Genomic DNA, 19,431 nt, shown 5'->3' on the forward strand with positions numbered 1-19,431 from the left:
ATACAAGGTTTACTTCCAAAGTTTGAAAGTGCTATTGCAGGCGCTTTAGGATAAATAAGGTATACAAGGTAATTGTTAGTTAATCAAATCATGGTCATGTCAATTACTAGTCTACTTTTATCAGAAGAATATACATCATAGGGGCAGCAGATATATGTGATTCTATAGAAAGGCAAGGTAGGATAGTTGGATAAGGTTTTCAAAAACCTCAGAGACATACAGAATATGACATTTAAAGATGTTTTTATTATTTTAAATATTCACTGATAATAAGACAGGTTAACTCCTGGCAACAGCCAGCCTACCTCAGAGATGATGATGAGCATCAAAGAACCTCCTTATGGAGACGGTCTCAAGTGTGGCAAACCAGCCCCTGGGCAAAATGTTCTCATTTCTGCCACAGACAGAATTCTTCCCTGAAAAAGGGCAAACTTGGATGCAGGCAGTTGACGGACAAACTCTGCCAAGAGAAGGTAAGCAAGTCCTCAATAGCTCCTGTATCACAAATTTGTTTGTCAGATATATTGGGCCAGAGGGCTGAAGAAGATGCTCCAACGTTATAGAGAGTTTTGGATGACTATGCAGGTAACTGTTTCTGTCATCTTCTCATTGGAAAAGCTACTAACCTGCACTCCCAGCATACTCAGGTAATCAAGGTTATTCCTTCTCAAGTTTCTGATGGAGTTGAAGACCAGGTAGCTTAGTTTTACAATGAAGCTTAGTTGTTTAGGGGTTACAATGTTCTTAGGTCTAGAGAGATATTCTAAGTTGATAACGATGAGATATGACAGACACTGATTTACATTCAGAATTTTAGACTCACCAAGATAGGAAAAATGTTTTCTTCAAGGCTGTCAAATACAAATAACTAAACACTAAGAATGTAACACTTATATAATTCCTGATTGTGTCATGGTTCTTGCTATAGGTAGTTAGTGTACATATGTGTAATAATAAAAATGTGTATGTAAAAAATAAAAATGTTTAATTAATAAAAAAAGATTAATAAAAAAGAAACAGGTTGATCTTCTCCAGCCAAGATCATCCCACTCTCAGTAGATTCCTTGTCTGTCTGACATTGGTGTGCAATTCATTGGCATTAAGATGGCCTACTTGGCTTTGGCTCTTCTTTGCCCAAACAACGGGGGTTTTGTCATAGACTTAAGTGGTACACATATAAAAATTAGTGGGTGTGTAGATATTAACCTAGTAAAAAGCCTGCTTGTCCTGTTTTTCCTATACGAAATCTTCATGTTTTAACTTGATGTTGTAAAATATCTAATTTCTTCATGAATAAAGCAGATAAACATGTATTTTAGATTTTATATAGACTAATGTTGTTTCAAGCCTCCCCAGGCCATGATGTTCCAATTTTTTATTAATGATTGCATCATTAAATATTTTGTGCATTTTATTCTTATTTCTATTTTGTTTATTCTTTGGCTTTTAGGGTGGACTATTGGCACAACAATCCTGTGCAGTAGTCACTTCTCATACAAATGGTAAAATAGCTGTGGTCTAGGTGACAATGCCAGTATTTGAGAGGTTACACTGCTGAGGTCTGTAGAATGTTCATACATGAGACATGGCTTCATTCCCTTGGTTAGCTAATTTGCAAAAGATGCAAGTATAGCTACCAGTGTTTTGGCCTGTGTATCAATTATTCATTGTGGAGTGAATAGAATCAGTTTTGTTTCTACTGTCAGGATGGAGATGTGTTCTCAAGTAAACCTGAGCTGCTTATATGGTACTGGGAAAAAGTTGTACCAGATGGACATTTTTAATTAAATTTATTCTTTGTCAATTTCATAATTTATATAGTGCATTCTGATTATGTCACCTCCCATGAATTTGCATTTCTCTCACAGCCCAACTATTCTCTCCTCTTTATAAATCTTTCTGGAATTTATATATTTTTATTTTGTGGTCCACTGAGTTTAAGCAGGATTTCCGTGTTCACGTAGATGTGGATTATCCACTGGATCCTACACAACTGAAGAAAAACAACCTCTCTCTATCATCTGTCAACAGCCAATAGTTCTACAGGCCATGGCAGGGCCTTGAGATCCCCCAGCACCCATCACGAATTGCTGACAGTACCAATATGTCCAGTGCAAGTCAACATGGCTGTTGGGACTTCATGGTAACAACGGCTTTGCCCTCTCTGGAAGGCTGTAGTCTACAGTTCTTGTCCTCTAGCCCTTTTCTCTCTGCTGTGTGCCTCCCACAACTTTAGTTGAACTCTAAAGGGAGTGCCTTAGATATTTAGTTTAGGGGATGAACACTCAACAGTCACTTTTGAGCCACCAGTAACAATGAATCTCTTTTTACCACTATACCCTGTCAGAAACAACATCTTTCTAAGTGTATTGACATAAATACCAGGAAAGCTTTGACACCATGTCCATTTAGGCCTCATTGGGGCCTATGCTATCTCAGGAGCTTCACTTTTCAATGTCAGTGTCGTTGTGGACTCTTTAGAACAATACTTTTGCCCACTTTCTGAAATCCCATCACCAAAAATTCCACAGTGAGTAAGACTGATACTCATGCTCGTTAACTTTAATGGATCTACAACAGAAATACACCAAAAACTCAATAACATATTGACTTGAAGGTGGATTTTTCTAATGTGACAAGTTCGACTTTCTTCTAGACCATTTACCTAGTGCAACTCTGGATGTCATGAAACCTATGACTATTCTATGTTTCCAAGCACTGTAATTCCAACACTATAGGACACTGGATAGATGTTAATTAGCTGTACTCCTTCAGTATTGATTGAATGTATTAACAGACATTGGATAGATGCTAATTAGCTATACTCTTTCAGTACTGACTGAATGTAATAACTCCTCCATATATACTAATTTTTGAGAATATCTTCTAATATATAGCATGGATATGTATCATGTTAAAATAAATACTGAAGCAGAGATGGAGAGCACTACCCATATAGCATTATCTTAGTAACATTTCAATCTGTTCATCAGAGTACCAACATAATGTAACAACCATTGTTTAGAGAGCAAGTGCATAGAAGGCAGACTATGGAATACTCCCTCTGACCACATATTCTAGCTGAGATTAGAGCATTGCAGTCCGAGGCAGTCTTCAACTATGCTTCATAGAGAAAGTCCTTATAATTTCAATCTTTCATACTATTCCCAGTCACATTTCTTACTTCTAGCAAGTATTAAGAAAACTTCAACTACTTAATGTAACTAGCCTAGCATTCATCTTCAAGCTCCCAAGACATCCAATACAGATTATATTCACAATGTATCTTGTTGACAACTTTTCTATCTTTTCCATTCCTCATGAGATGTCTTTTTACATTCTTATCTAACAGTTTCCCATGTTTTGTTGCTTGATTTTTGTCTAGAACATAGGCTTCCTATGGTGCACTATGTGTGTGGGGTCGGAGGACAGGGATGTGCTTATGTGTCCTGTGGGTGTACATTTGTGTACTGCATCAAGAAACACATGTTGAGTTTGATTATGTACCAAAATATTCCAAAATGTGTATTTCCATCCATGATCTAAAAGCAGTAATGTCACAGACTTTCCCCCAGGGAAATACATTTCTCTGGCAGGATGAGAAAATGTTATGAAAATTTGCCTTTAAATATATCATTCTAAATATACATTGTTAACCACAATTCTGTACTAGTCATGAAAATTATTTCCTCCTCAAATTATAAGCCTTGTTGACAAATTCTTACCTTGATACTTTGACTGAATGGCCAAAATTAAATAATATCTTACAATTTTTAACATCTATGTGTCATTAAGGAAGTTTATCTTGTTTTACATGATAGAAAAAGATAAGATATGCCTCGATGTAGAGGGGGTATCTCAGCAGTCATTAACTTATCTAGACTTAATATATTTTTCTTCCTGAATCTTTCTTCTTTTTTTCTGTCAGGACTTGACCCACTTGAGAGTTTTTAAAAGTCAATGAAAGCTTTAATCTCCAGTACTCACCAGTTTTAGAAAAAATCCCATCTTGTAGATCTTTTCTAAATAACATAGAAACCTTATTTTCACCAGAACTTATTTTAATATTACACCATTACACTTACACTAGACCTTACCCTCACTCTGAGATTTGTGTGAGTGCATAGGGATGTCCAGGGCTGGTGGCTTTAAAAACAGACTTTTATATCCTCAGAACCCTAGGGTTGTAATCTGAGACCAAGATATACATGTTTAGTTTTGTCAGAGTCCTGTCAATGGCTTCTGGATGGCCACATTCTCATTGTATCTTTCTTTATAAGGTCACTGTTTTGTGTGCATAGACTGCTAGCACCTCTTCCTACTACTGTGAGGTCACCATTCATTTTGGATTACAGCCACCATAACATCTGTATTCAAAAGATTTACTTACTTTCCTTTTGTGAGTATATATAAGTTCCTAAATATGTGTATATGTGTATATATATATGTGTGTATCTATATATATATATATATAGATAGATACACACATACACACACAGACACACAGACACACACATATATATATCATGTGTACCTATTACTCATAGAAGCCAAAAGTATTGGACTTCTGGAGTTGCAGGCAGCTGTAAGCTACTGTGTTTCAGGTGCTGAGAATGCAGCCTGGGTCCCCTGTGCAGCAGGAGCAAGTACTCTAACCATTGAGCACTTTATTCATCTCCAGTAACTTTACTTTAAATTAATAACTCATTTAAAGATCTTATGCCTAAATACTTCACATTCTGAAGCGTTGGACATTAGCACTTCTACAAGTGAGTTTTGCAATTCACATCAAGCAGGTTGGTAAACAAGGCAAAGTCATGGTGGAGACTCGGCATCATCAGAATCTGCTACAGTAGAAACCCACAGTGCCCTGGGTTGACTTCGATTGAAATTGTCATTATTGTGAACACTGCAATACGGACAATAATGGCTGTAGCAGTAGCGGAAGCACGGACAGCTGTAACTAAGATAACCCTGACTTCTGGTCTTAAAATTTACCCTGTGCTGATGCTGAGAACATCCCTTGACTTTGTAAAAGACTTTCATCAGGAAACTCCAAACGTGGATAGTTCTTTTTTAATCTCTAATTCACAAGAGGAATTAAAATAACTTACAGCGATTGCCTAGGGCTCTTAATACTTGCAAAGAAGATCTTATCCTCAACTTTAATTGTGTAACTATCAGCTATTCTCAGGTTTTATAGGTGAGAAAACCCAGAAAGGATTGAAATAAACCTGGAGGGAACTTCATGTGAGACAATCATACATATATTGGATTTGTTTTCTAATTAGAATTAGGATGAACTTAGAAGCAAAATAGTGTATGAAAATTACACTCTATGTTTAATGAAATAAGGATTAATTAGTTACTATTATATAGCTACAAAAGACTAAAAAGAAATAGATAATTTAAGTTTAAACAATGGGTTTGGGCTTGCAGTTCAATGATAAAGCACTTATATAGTGTATGAAGTCCTGAATCCCACTCCCAGCAGACAAGCAACAATCAGAGCATCCCTCTTTCTGTCCTCTTATTCATGGCCTTCAGAAAAGCAGAAGGAAATGCATGTCTTCTAGCTCCCACAGTGCATCCAAGAAGAACAATACTGAGGACTTTGTGTTGATATCCAATTCCCCTTGCTCTGTTTTATTTTCCCCTTTCTGAGAATAATTTATTCCCCTTTCAATGAAATCACTCAGTCGTATTTTGGCTCTTTTAATTCCTGCCATCTCATCCCTAAGCCAAAGTACACAGTGAAAACCTGAATAAATCTGTCTGAAGCAGAATCATCGCTAATGGGAAGAAAAGGATGACTGAAGAAACCTATATGTTAATATATTTTTCTGTCACACAAGATTTAATTTTTCAAACCATATACCTTGCACTGTTTGTCACTGCTCAGTTGGTATCTGTCAGTCTTCCGTGCTAAAGTGCTGTGTCCCGAGGACCTGGGGCCTCACTTTCTGCAGGGGAACAAATTGGAAGGAAGAAGCTTTTCTTAGAAAGATAAAGTTAGCTCAGATATTTTTCTGATGTCATCTCTGTTTCTAAATCAAACATGCATACTGGAAATGCACCCAATAGTCTGTGGAAGTGAAGAGTCTGCGTGTTGTAATATACAGTATTTGTGCTCTGAATCCTAAGGATGCCCTCTAGGGTCACAACTCTCTCACTCATGTCCTTAAAGATGGACCGTTGGTAAACCGATGAGCAGATGACTTCCACTCTCAACTGATGAACACCTTCCCTGTGGTGCTAATTTGTGCCTCTACTTGAAACTTTTGTAAATCACATGATCTAGAGATGAAGCAAACATTTATTGTAGAATGTTAAGAGAATAGTTAAGATAATACCATTAGAGTGGTTCAGATGCTTTCATTTACAGCAGTTTATGAACTCTGTTTAATGACTATACTCAGTTATTTTTTGATGTAATGATATTAATTTTGCGGTATGTATTCTATGATGTTACTCTGGGTCTAGACTTCATTCAAAGTCATCATCTTTGTTTCCATGAACTTTGGCATTGTCATAAAAAGGAATTTTTAAGAAACAAAACAAAACATGCTACAGGTTTCTCCTAAGTTAAAGCAGATTTCACTGAAAACTGAGTGCTCCACCGTTGTTTGGTGCTTTCCTCTGTCTGTGTGATCCCATGGCCTCGGTGGCTCTCCCAGAACAGATCCAACACCGACATATGGATCTACTTATCAGGCTTCACACTAAATTTGTTCATAGCTTGATCTCCCATCTCTCTAATGACACTCTTTTCCGTCACCAAGGCATTCATGGCCTACAGTTGACTGCTTTTATTGCTTTTAATTAAAGTCTGGAGTAGAAAGTGTCTATTAATCAAAGTGTGAAACCAATCATGAGCAAGGTTTATAAACTCTTTACAAGATGGATAGTGGTTTCATAAATTGCTCCGCCTTTGTCATGTTGGCAGAAAGACAGGCATTTAAGTTAATTATATCATGAGGACACCTGGACTCTGAGACTTTGAAAGACAGATTCTATTTTGACAGGACACTTTTTTTTTAGGAACAAGAGATATATTTTAAAATCCATCATTTTAGGATCATCACGTTTGCTTTAGCAGCACAGTTGGGGGACTTCTACATGCATACTTAGTAAATCTGAATGTAGTCCCTATCATCCAAAATGAATAGCAGGTTTCAACACTTCTCTCTCCTCTGTTTTTCTAATATGTTTTAAATAGATGGGTTTCCTCACATACCCCAGCTCAGCTTTATAGAACATGAGCTCCTGTTCATGAAACCCTGACAATATTTCCACTTCAGTTTGAAATATGAAGAAAAATGAAACATTTTCCCTCATCTCCTTTTTTGTGTGCAAGAAAGTCTGTTTAAATTCAAGTTTAATTTAACTCAGAGAAGTAAGATCACCATTCTCTGTGAGGATGAGTGTCCAATCTCACCCAAACATAGAGCTGTGTGACTGAAATAAAATACTGAATTACAATGTAGTGAAATATCTGAGTCCCTTAAAGAGTTCTGCAGAGCTCAACTTGTTTGTTGGGGTCTCAGTAATAGGGATGGCTCTGATCAAGACTTGATTTGCACTCAGAAGGGCAAATAGAATAGACACCAAATGCTATTGAAGAGAGGGAACAGGACAGAGCCTAACACAGATGTCCTCCGAAAGACTCCACCTAGCAGGGGATCAAAGCAGATGCTAAGACTCAAGCCAAACTTTAAGAAGAGTACTGGGAGTCCTGTGGAAGAGTAAGGGGATAGAAGGACCTGGAGGGGACAGGAGTTCCACTAGGAAACCATCAAAGCCAACAAATCTGGACCCAGGAGCGCCTGCAGAGACTGATGCACCAACCAAGGACAATGCATGGAGAGAACCTAGACACCTCCTGTTCAGATCCAGGCCATGAGCAGCTCAGGCTTCATGTGGGTCTTCTAGTAAGGGAGCCTGGGCTATCTCTGACGTAGACTCTGGTGCCCGCTATTTAATCACATTCCCCTAGCAGGGCAGTCTTGCCAGGCCAAGAGGAAGGGGATACAGGCGGTTCTAATGAGGGGTCAGATGGTAAGGAAGGAGAGCTCTCCCTTTCAGAGGACTAGGGGAGAGGGATGAGGGGAAGAAGGAGGGAGGGTGGAAATGAGGCTATAATCAGGATCTAATGTGAGTACATTATAAAAATTTTAAAAATAAATAAAAAAAACAGTCACTCACTAGCTTGCATGATAAGCCTATGATGTGTCAGTCCTTATTGTAGGAATTTGAGGTGGCACTGCAACCAATCATTCAAAGCCCTCAGATTTCATGTAACTAATTTAAGCTCATTATCCTAAATGATCAAAAAGTAAGACATCCCTATTTTGGTACCCTTGGCGGTGCGCTTAGATGCCCTATATCAGTTTAGCATATTATACTTTGATCCTCAGTGGGACTCATAACCAGGCAGGCTTTACAATATCACAATCTAATGCTATAAGGACAATTATAAATATATGTTCTAGAAGAGACAGTATGGGTAAGAAAGAGCGTGTTATAGAATGAGGTTCTCTGGGAAAGTACCTCAAGAGATAACTTCTGTCTGGTTAAAGTTGACTTTCCTTTAGAGTCATTTTAACCAAATAAAATTTAGGTCACATTAAATAGCAAGTAAACTCAGATAATGGAACTTCCATTTCTGTCCTATCACCCTCCTACAGAGTTTTTAAATACCTTAGGAAGTGTTAAGTACCTTCCTCTGAAAGTTTTATGGTGTTGTTGTACTCAGATCTCTGAGGTTAGGGTATGTTGTCTCATTGGAATTTCATTACCGGAGCCAGATATTTACACTGCGAACAAGTCCCTTACTTTTAAGCGTAGTGTGGTTCAAGGCATGAGATATAGCAGTTACGATCCCTTATCCATGTAATATAAGATTAGATGAAAGGCTTTCCTGAAGCTCACAGCAGGATTTGGGTAAGCTTGAAAGGTTACATACACAAGAGATTGGAGTACATTATATTTTTAGAAATTTAAATGAATCTGAAATATTTATGAACAACAAATGTATGATTTCACTGATCTTTTTTTTAACTTTTTGCTGGACACATATTTTACATTGTGAAAGAGAAATTCATGTATGGTCAATTTATTCATATTTTTTATAAAGAACAATGACAGTGCCATACTTTGCTTCAGTTGTCAACTGGCATTTCCAGAAAGAAAGGAGCTCAGTTGAAGAACAGCTTTCATTAGACTGAAATCAACCCAATGGGCAATGTCTGTGGTGAATTTATGATTTGATACAAGAAAGCCTTGACCTCTATGAGTAGTGTCTTTCCTGGTTATGTGGGCCTGTGTAGTAGGAGATGTTTTCCTACTGCCCTAAGCTCCCAGAATAATGACTTATGAGACTCATTAAATATTGTACAAATACCTAGGCCATATGGCTAGACTCTTTTCTGACTAGTTTATAACTTAAAATAATCAATTTATTCTAATCTATGTTCTGCCATGTGATCAGTTACCTGAGCTCAGTCACCCATCCTTTCTGCATCTTCCTGACTGAATGCCACATACCTGGCTCTATCCTAGAGTCCCTTCTGCCTGCCAGATGTCATACCTATTTTCTGCCTCAGTGACAGGCCATAGGATTTTTTTTTAATTGACAGGTATTACAGCCATACAATATGCAAGAGATTTCCTCTACAATGTCCCTTTTCAGTCCAATAAAAGGTTCTTTTCTAAAAATAGTAAACTAACATACAATAATAATTATAAAGCAGTTATGAAAACTATTAGGTAAAATTTACATTCAGAACGTCCAATCCACATGCATTTGGCAACTTAGGAGAAAGTATTGTATTATCTATCCTATCTTGATTAGTTTAGAGTTCTGTATCTAAACCATTTTCTATCCTTATTTGTATTGCCAATGTAAAAACGTCTTCTTAGAGCTAAAACATCTTCTTAAATCATTAACAACTTAAGATTAATTGTAAACCTAGTCTTCAACATCATCAGACTTGAGAAAGAAAGAAATATTATCTATGTATGTAGAAAGAGCAGTCAAACAGATTCCAATAGAACTGACAAGGAGCTGGCTGCCTGGACAGGTGCCTATGTTCTATGTCGCACTGAAACATCAATTTCCAGCCTTCTGGACCAGTATATATGATAGGCTTATTTGTGAAGCAGGAACTGTGAAGGACTTGCTTGCCCTGTCTAAGTAGACAGTCACCTTCACTACATTTAAGCATTGCCCGTTTGGACAGCATTCTGTCTGCAGTAAGGCAGGGTGATTTTCTTTTTGTCTGTGGTAGCTTGCCACATCTGAAGCCATCTTCTAACAGAGATGCCTCTCTGTTCATTATCTTCTTTCAAGTCAAAATAGGGTGCTACCAGGAGCTTACATGTCTCATTCCCAGAAAAGCCTTGAAACAATCTTTAAAAATATTTAAATACCACATTCTGCAGGTCTCTTAGGTGTTTAAAGACCATCAATAAATCTATCATCTATCTATCTATCTATCTATCTATCTATCTATCTATCTATCATCTGCTATCTATATACGTTTCATAGTGTTTAATCAGTATCTATCATCTATCAATCATCTATCTATCTATCTATCTATCTATCTATCTATCTATGTACGCATCTACTTTATCTATAGAATACCTGAATAGACAAATGCTTGTTTCTGTCTATTCACTATCTTATTCAACTTAGAATGTATATTTTGTAATAAAGAAGACTAGTATCCGACAAGACTGAGTTTGATTGACTAACTACTAACCTGCATTATTTAATTATCCTGAACAGTTTGTAATAGCAGATTTTAAAAAGACTGGAAGTAAGTCTTGTATTTTTAAATGAGTTGCAAAGGTCCAATACCTTTTATAAGAGCATAAACACCTATATATGTGTGTATAAAAAATAACTTAAAATTGTATCAATATATAATAGTCTATATCAATGTATCAAAATAATCTTATTCCTGTATCAATATATAAAATTATATACCAATATATCAAAAATAATTGAGAATAACCATATCTGTATAGTTAAAGAGCAGATGCAATAAGCTACCTTTTCTTCTATTATTTCTATATTACTCTTATATGAAATTACTATATTTCCCCCTTTTTCTTCTCAACCTCTTTCCCCTTACCTAAGAAAGAAAGGATAGAGAAAAAAGGGGAAAGAAAAAATTACCTAAGTTCCTATATTTAGTTTTTTTCCTAATCAAGACTATTAATAACTTATAAACAACTCCCCTAAATGACAACAAGCATCCATAGCCCATTAAATGACCAAAACTGTCCACCCCAACCTAAGGGAATGGGACATTGTACTTTGGATTTCTTCCTGATGATTTGGGCTGTAGGAAACCTTTTGGGGGGCCCAAATGAAATTGGGGAAAATGGTTAAGCAAGCTAGCAGTAACATCTGTTGTCTAGTGTATAAATGCTGTGAAAATGCAAGCTTATATGAAGTCCTGTTTGGAACAGTTTTTGATTCAGGTCGATTTGAACTAGCTGCTCTGAAGTTATCCTGAAAATAAGTTTTGGTGAGAGAGCAGCTGAAGCCATTCTGAGGCTTGATCAAGCAGGGTCTGGAATAAATGTGTTTCAGCAGCATCATTCTCAGCACCCTTGAGGATGAGTCTGGTCAAGGTCGTCACCATTATATTAGTCGCGTGTCCTTCTGCCCTGTAAATAAATAAGCTTTTACAAGTAATATGCAGTTCGGTAATTGCATATGGATGGGATGTGTATGTTGCACAGATCAATTAGAATGATTTTCTGCTCTTGGAGCAGAAAAAAAGACATTTGTCTTTCTTTAAGCCAATCTAGATTTTATATAAAACAGTATTACCAATTTTTATCTATACTATTTAAAAGAATGGCAAATAAGTCCTAAGAATTTTGTAGCCAAGATTTTTTGGCTACACATAGACATTTACGTCACAGCCAGTCTTAGATTTGTTCCCTTAGTCAGCATATACAGTGTCTGCTTGGTCTTGATTTGTTTCTTCTTGTGTGTGACCAAGATCTTCAGAGGTTTTCCCTCTGTCAAATACACAGCTTATTTTCTCCTGTATCAACATACATAAATCTCCTCCCCAACACAGCATATCCCCTTTATTCTATTTTGGAATAGTTCTTTTTTATATGCTGAGCTAATTCAGCAGTCCTTTCTAAAAATACAGTATTGTTTAACAGTTATCTCACCTACTCTTGTCTCATTGGCCCTTAAAAAATTCAAATTCAACAAATCACCATTTAATGTGCCCCTGGGATATTTCCCCCTCTGTTCTATGAGCATATTTTAAAAACTTTCGTTAGGTCTTTTTATAATTGTGTTAGGACTGCACGATATATCTAAATTGGTTTTATGCCACACTGTCAAAAAAAAAAAACCTGTTACATTTGAATGGATAAACATGCTGAAGCACCATCAGCCCCAATCTGCAAAGGCAGCTCTAAGATAGTCACCGTTTCTACTAAATGTGAAATTTCTGAATTATCCTTTTCAGAACTCAAAACAAAAAATTGAATTCTGAATCTGCATCAATAGTATAATGCATCAACATATGTACATATCTTTTTTTTTTAATTCTACAAAATTAAACACATCATTTATTGTCTGATATTGATGTGGGGTAGGGTAGTATCAGTAAGAACAATCGGCATGTTAATTCGATATAATGTATTTCTAAGAGTTCTCTTTCTAACTCCTCAAGCCTCTGTGGATTTTGTCATCTGAGGCGATTTTTCCTAATCTTTACTCTATGGTCTCCAATCTAGCATTTATTTCTTAGTTATCTTCTTCTCCAGGTCTTGTTGTTGCTGTTGTTTGTTCTTTCTTAAGAGGATATATAGAACTATGTTTTCTACTGAGTATTATTGCATCATACTGCTGATGCATATTATTTGTATGTCGACAGTCAAAAGCAGCCTGTGTGGAGTCCAAATGTCCTCCTGTACAGGGTTTTCCATTTTTAACATGGAAAAATATTTATTATGTATTCATTTATTTTTATTCTCTCTACGGAGACTTATTTTAGTATTTAAACTGTATTTTTGACTATTTAAATTCGGTTTGTTTATTTTTTAACATAAAGTTATGATTTTTAAATAATTTTCACCTAATTAGAAGTTTTTCTTTCTTTCTTTGTATTTATTCTTTATTCACATTACAACCTGGCCATAGGCCATTCCTCCTCTCCCCCAGTTCCACCCACCCTCTTTACCTCCAGCCCCCCCACTCTCCCTACTCCTCAGAAAAGGAGACGCCCCCATAGACTCTAGCTCGTCAAGTTTCATCAGGACGGAGTGTGTCTTCTCCCCTGTGGCCTAGCAAGGCAGGCCCACCAGGAGGAGGTGACCATAAAGCTGTCGTCAGTGTCCATATCAGACAGTCCTCACTTCCCGTACTAGAGTGCCCACATGAAGCCTGAGCTGCCCACTGGCAACATCTGTGTAGAGGGCCTAAGCCCAGCTCACGCATGATCCTCGCTAGGTGTTTCAGTCTTAGCAAGCTACTCTGGGCCCTGATCAGCTGGTTCTGTTGCCCTTGTGGAGCTCCTGTCACCTCCAGGTCCTTTTTCTCCTTCCCACTCTTTTCCACAAGGCTACCTAAGCATCTCCCAGTGTTTGGCTGTGAGTCTCAGCATCTGTTTCAAACTGCTGTGGAGCCTCTCAGAGTATAACTCTGCTAGGCTCCTTTCTGCAAGCATAGCAGGGCATCACACCACCATCAGAGGTTAGCGCTCCCTCATGGGGTGGGTCTTGGGTCGGGCCCTGCTACTAGGTCCTCAACTAGAATCCTCCTTATAGCCACCCAGGAGCCTCCCTGGCTTAAGTCCCAGGTGGTCAGAGATGCTCCCACCCACAGTTTCTCTTTTCTCTGCAGATCTTCCATCCTCCCATTCCCACTCTCCCCAGGACTGATCTCCACCCTCATGACTCCCTGGGTTCCCTCTTCTACCTGATTCTCTCTCTTCAACCACTACCCTTGTCTTTCCTCTCACTGCCCTTCTGAGTGATACTTGAGCACCCTCCCTTGGATCTTTCTTGTTACTTATTTACTCTGCGTCTGCACTGCAGTATTTTTATTTTGTACTGTATGTCTAAGATCCACTAATAAGTGAGTACATCCCATGTGTGTCTTTCTGGATCTGTTACCTCACTCAGGATCATACTTTCTAGTTCCATCCATTTGCCTGCAAATTACATGACGTCACTGTTTTTAATAGATGAGTAATATAAATGTTCCTTAATTTCTTTATATATTATTCAGTTGAAGGACATCTAGGTTGCTTCCAGATTCTGGCTATTACAAATAAGGCTGCTATGAGCATAGTTGAGCAAATGTCCTTGATGAATGGTGGAACATCTTTTGAGTATATTCCCAAGAGTGGTATAGCTCGGTCTTGAGGTAGAGCTACTTCCAATTTTCAGAGAAATTGCCTCCTTGATTTCAAAGGTTATTGTATAAGTTGGCACTCCTACCAGCAATGGAGGAATGTTCCCCTTGTTTCACATTTTAGATAGCATGTACTGTCACTTGAGATTTTATCTTAACCATTCTGATAGGCTTAAGATGGAATCTCAGAGTCATTTTGATTTGCATTTACCTGATGACTAAGGATATTGAGCATTTCTTTAAGTGCTTCTCAGACATTAGAGATTGCTCTGCTGATAATTCTCTGTTTAGCTCTGTGCCCCATTTTTTAATTGGGTTATTTTGTTTGTGTTTACTGTTTTGAGTTCTTTACATATTTTGGATATTACCCTTTTGTCAGATGTAGCATTAGTGAAGATCTTTTCCCAGTCTGTAGACTGTCATTTTGTTCTGTTGGCAGTATCCTTTACTTTACAGAAGCTTTTCAGTTTAAGAAGTCCCATTTATCAATTGCTGACCTAAGAGCCTAGGCTGTTGGTGTTCTATCCAGAAAGTTGTCTCCTGTGCCAATGAGTTCAAGGCTCTTCTCCACGTTGTCTTCTAGTATATTTAATGTCTCTGGTTTATTGTTTGGTTTAATGCCTTGAACAGTTTTTGTTTTGTTGTTTGTTACAGTTCATTTTTAAGTATGTCACCATCTTCTTTTATTAAAGAGAATTCTTTATTTTAGAACCAAACATGACTGACAGTGTGTTCTGTTAACTTTTCTTGGGGAGACAAACACAAATGCCCACTCGGCCTAGCTTAGCACCAATGCAGACCATTTCACCAAAGTTCAACATTGTGACAAATGTGCATTTATAAAGCTTCTTACATACATTAGGGGATAACTTATTTAAGGGAGCTTGGGTGACTCCACAGAGAAAACAACAGTAACTGTAGTATGGCACACCACAGCACTGTAACAGTTCCATGGGACATTGATAGTTACAGAAGAAAAGTATTCACCAATAGAAGCATGGTCCAGTGGTTTAATAACATGGTAAGAGGATTATAACAAAGATACGGTTACTGTTTTCTGGTGTCTCTTAGCATTTATGCTGGTGGACATTAGCCATTTGTTTTAACACTACAAAATAATTAACTTAATGGTTACATAAATGTAAAGTAACACAAGAAGAATTCAAAAACTGCAACATATGGACACAGCTAGTCCTTGGTATTTTAATGCTAACTTTTATACTCAATCTCTTTCTAATATATCAGTCAGCTCTAAATATCTCATGCAGTTGTATGTGCTGTTCTTCCCAGAAACTTCAGTGAACAACTGTTGAGAATATACATGGATCCTATTACTCTTACTCTCTTTGCATTGCCTCATGTACCAATGTTCCCACGTGGGCAGAAAAAGATCACAACATTATAACAGAAAGAAAATTAAAGTTGTAATCGTTCTCATAATTTGTGTGCAGTTCAACAACAACAACAACAACAAAATACTGTGCAACCCAGGCAACACAGATACAGGGCCCACTCAAGTGCGCAGAATCTCCTTAATAACATATACACAGTTACACACACACACACACACACACACACACACACACACACATAGCCTGCACAAAATTATTCACAATTTCATATTATGATAAGAAAAGTCATGCTTATTGATCATCATACTGAGCCTGTCTACACTGCAATTTGGTATCAGAAACATCTGGATAGATTCACTCAACAGTAAATAATGCATACATCATGCTCGAGAGACTTTCCCACATTTCCATACCCAGCCTCTACCCCACTCAAGAGTCTTAGGGGGCAAAGAAGATTGTTATTTTATTGCCATTTTCTTAGAAAGTTCTCTATAAACAAGAAGGAAACCCTTTTGTGTTTTATATTTCATTTATATGCAGATATAATAAAAAAATTCCCCATAAGAATTTTTGGTTAGTGAAGGAGCTAGGCAGGAAGTCTATTGTTTATAATCCTAGCCACTAGGGGACAGGAAACTGAAGCATAATTTTTGGCAAGAGTTGGAGGCCATTCTGGACTCACATTGAGTCTGAGGCCACCCTGGGGTACACAGTAAGTCTCAGACCAGCCTGAGAAACAGTGTGAGACCTTGCCTCAAAGGAGGAAGGCAGGGGTTTGGTGTGGAGATTTTTTTCCCTTTGTCTTTTTCTGAGTAGTTTATGGCTTGTTTAAATCTAAGTGCAACTCTGTGCACCAGCACTGACCTGTCCCCTGGAAGGCCTGAAAGTAATTCAACCCCTGAAACAAGTGAGAAATTTTATTTTGTTTTCTAAATCTTTATAATCTGAAGACAAGTCTAAGGTATGTAGTGAAGCTGTAATGGCTTCTAATGACTGTGACATTTAAGAACAATGACCCTCTGAGACGAAACCCTTAGGTCATCCCTGGGTCAGCTGACCTTTCGGAAGCTCAAAGCCTCAATTACTTCTGGCAGCCACAGAACTTCACAGCCCAGACATGACTGTGTTATTGGTAATAAATGGCATGTGATCACCTAATGGAGATGTTCCGAGTGAAGAATATTTACTCAGGTGTGGAAGGAGTATCTTATCAATAAACAATGAGAAGAAAATTGATCACTAACTAACAATATAGGAATAAGCTAACTGCTTCATTTTTCATCAATGAATTTTAGGAATAAATATATCAAAGGTATCCACTTAAATGAACAATACAGATTGTTCTATAAAAGTCCCAAGGATGTTTACATGTAAAATAATTTTCTGTTTTTAACATGCTCTTAAATAAAAAAAAAACCTCCAATTACAGATAAATACCAAAAATTTTTCCTTGAACATTCATTAGCATAAGATGAAATTTGTGTTTTTTGATGAGATTTAATTTATTTATATGGTTACTTTAGTGTTTTACATGAAGAAATTACATGTGAGCATGTCTAGTGTGCAATATGTATTCTTTTTTCCTTAAAAATGTGTTAAGGTTTTTTTTGGTTTTTTTTCGGGGGGGGGGGTAATTTTCAAGACAGAGTTTCTCTGTTTAACAGACACCAGGCTGGCCTTGAACTCAGAGAACCACCTGCCTCTGCCTCCCAGGTACTGGGATTAAAGGCATGCGCCACCACTGTCCGGCTTTGTTAAGATCTTTTAATTTTGGCTATCTTTACCTTTAAATAATTCTAATTTTTCATGGGCCATCTGTAATTAAAGTAAAATAAATATGATCATATTGTTCTTAATACCCAAACTTGGTAGGTTCATAAGAGGCATGGAAATGGATAATATGATTGATATCTATAATTTTCCTTTCTGTACTGATCATAAGTGCAGCCATTCTCTGCTTTAAATTAATGCCCACAATTAATTTGAATTCGCTTAACTTTAAATGCCTAGGTTATCTATCATCCATCACCTGCCAGTCTGTCTACCGTCTACCGTCTATCATTATCAATCCGCCTGTCTGTCTAATTTTCCTTCACTCTGTGGATCACTTGACTTGATTTAATAGGGAAAAAATGTCATAAGCATTTTAAGATCTTTTTATTTTTTTCACAACTGTTGTCATCTAAGTGATTAAGGCTGTTTCTGATTTCATGAGAAAAAAATAACCAACCAAGTAAATGTACCCTTGTTCATCACTCCTTTGTCTCAAAGTAGAACTGGTGTTTGCAATATTTCAGTGCATCACTTCATTTCAACTTGGATTACCATAGTTTCATGTCTAGAAGAGGAGTCTTTGTTTATAAGTCTGGATTAGATCAATTTTTGCTCCTTGTTTTGTCATGTTAATGCTATTTCTTTGCTGCTTTAAAAAAATAATCATTCATCAAGTAACGATTATTTTATATAAACATTAAGGTATGTGCAGGTTGAAAAGAGGTGCTGTCAGGACCAAACTCTGTGTGGTTGCTCAGAATATTCTACCTAAACTTCATCTGTCTTCCCTAAGGTGGGGTGATAACAGAGCTGCCTCTGCGTGCATCATTCCCCTCATCATCCTGCAAGAATCGGAGTAACATTTGCCAGTGCAATTACAAAGTGCCTGGAGAGCCATACCCAAGAAGGGCTGAGATGCTTATGGGATGCAAAGATAATATATGCCATACATAGCATGCGGGCCACTTTGTAATGCCTTTGATGTAGAAAGAAATTCCTCCTCTCTCTTGTAACCTTTCTACTTGTATTTGTCAGGCTCAAGAACTTGGCTTGTGAAGCCCACACAGAGTGCACCTTGTAGAAACTTAAGTAAATAGAAAATTTTCTTGAGGAGTGCTGAGAGATAAACATGACAAGTAAAGGATTTAAAAAATATATGATGACAGTGTAGACTGGAACAAAAATCTTATAGATGGAATCTCAAGAGTACCACAGGGCATGAAATTTTTGGTGTTCTTAAAATATTTTTTGCAGCTATTTGTATGAAAGCAAAACTTTCTGGTAAATAAGATTCACCCTGTAAATGTGCTTTTGCCAAATGTTACAATGCAACGCAGTGAAGTACAGAAAAAAAAATGGATACATAAGTGCGGTCATGTTACTGAACGTTCAGGTAGACAGGGAAACAGCGATGAATTGAAATGTCTTGGGCAATAAAAAGTAATACATGGTTTAGAATCCCAATGGTGCATATCAATACAAATTGGAGCTATTTGGGATATTTGGAAATGGATCTAGGTAAAATATAGAGTCAGTAGGAATAATGCTGATTAAAAAAACCCGAGATTGTCAACACTGTCATTTATGCTCTATGCTCCTTTTTGAACACTGTTTGACCCAAACAGATTAAATGTGCATACTCATGTGAATAGAGGGAAAAAGGGGGGAGCGAGTTGATTTTCTCAGAAACATGTGATTAGTCTCTATTCTGCTTTTAGAGCTGGATACTCAGGGAAAACGGAGGCTGGAGAACAAGATGGAGACATGAGTGGGAAGAGATGGTCTAGGAATGAGATCACGGAGTCCTTGATGTATATTTGGAATTCATAAGGCTGATTAAAATACAGGGTCATTTTCAAAAGTGCTTATCAGAAACAGATGCTACTATTCCAGAGTATTGTTTCATTT

General features: G+C 37.2%; 1 pseudogene across 1 annotated transcript in view; it reads right to left on the minus strand.

Annotated features, from left to right (window-relative positions):
- The window catches only part of LOC311585044 (small ribosomal subunit protein eS10-like), a 206,219-nt pseudogene extending 200,303 nt beyond the window's left edge, over positions 1-5,916 (minus strand). The window contains exon 1 of the transcript in view: positions 5,879-5,916. The product of the transcript in view is annotated as a small ribosomal subunit protein eS10-like (transcript). The remainder of the gene's footprint in view (positions 1-5,878) is intronic.
- Between the last annotated feature and the right edge of the window lie 13,515 nt (positions 5,917-19,431).

The sequence above is a fragment of the Acomys minous genome, assembly GCF_964271855.1.
Source record: "Acomys minous genome assembly, chromosome: 15".
Taxonomy (NCBI): Eukaryota; Metazoa; Chordata; class Mammalia; order Rodentia; family Muridae; genus Acomys; species Acomys minous.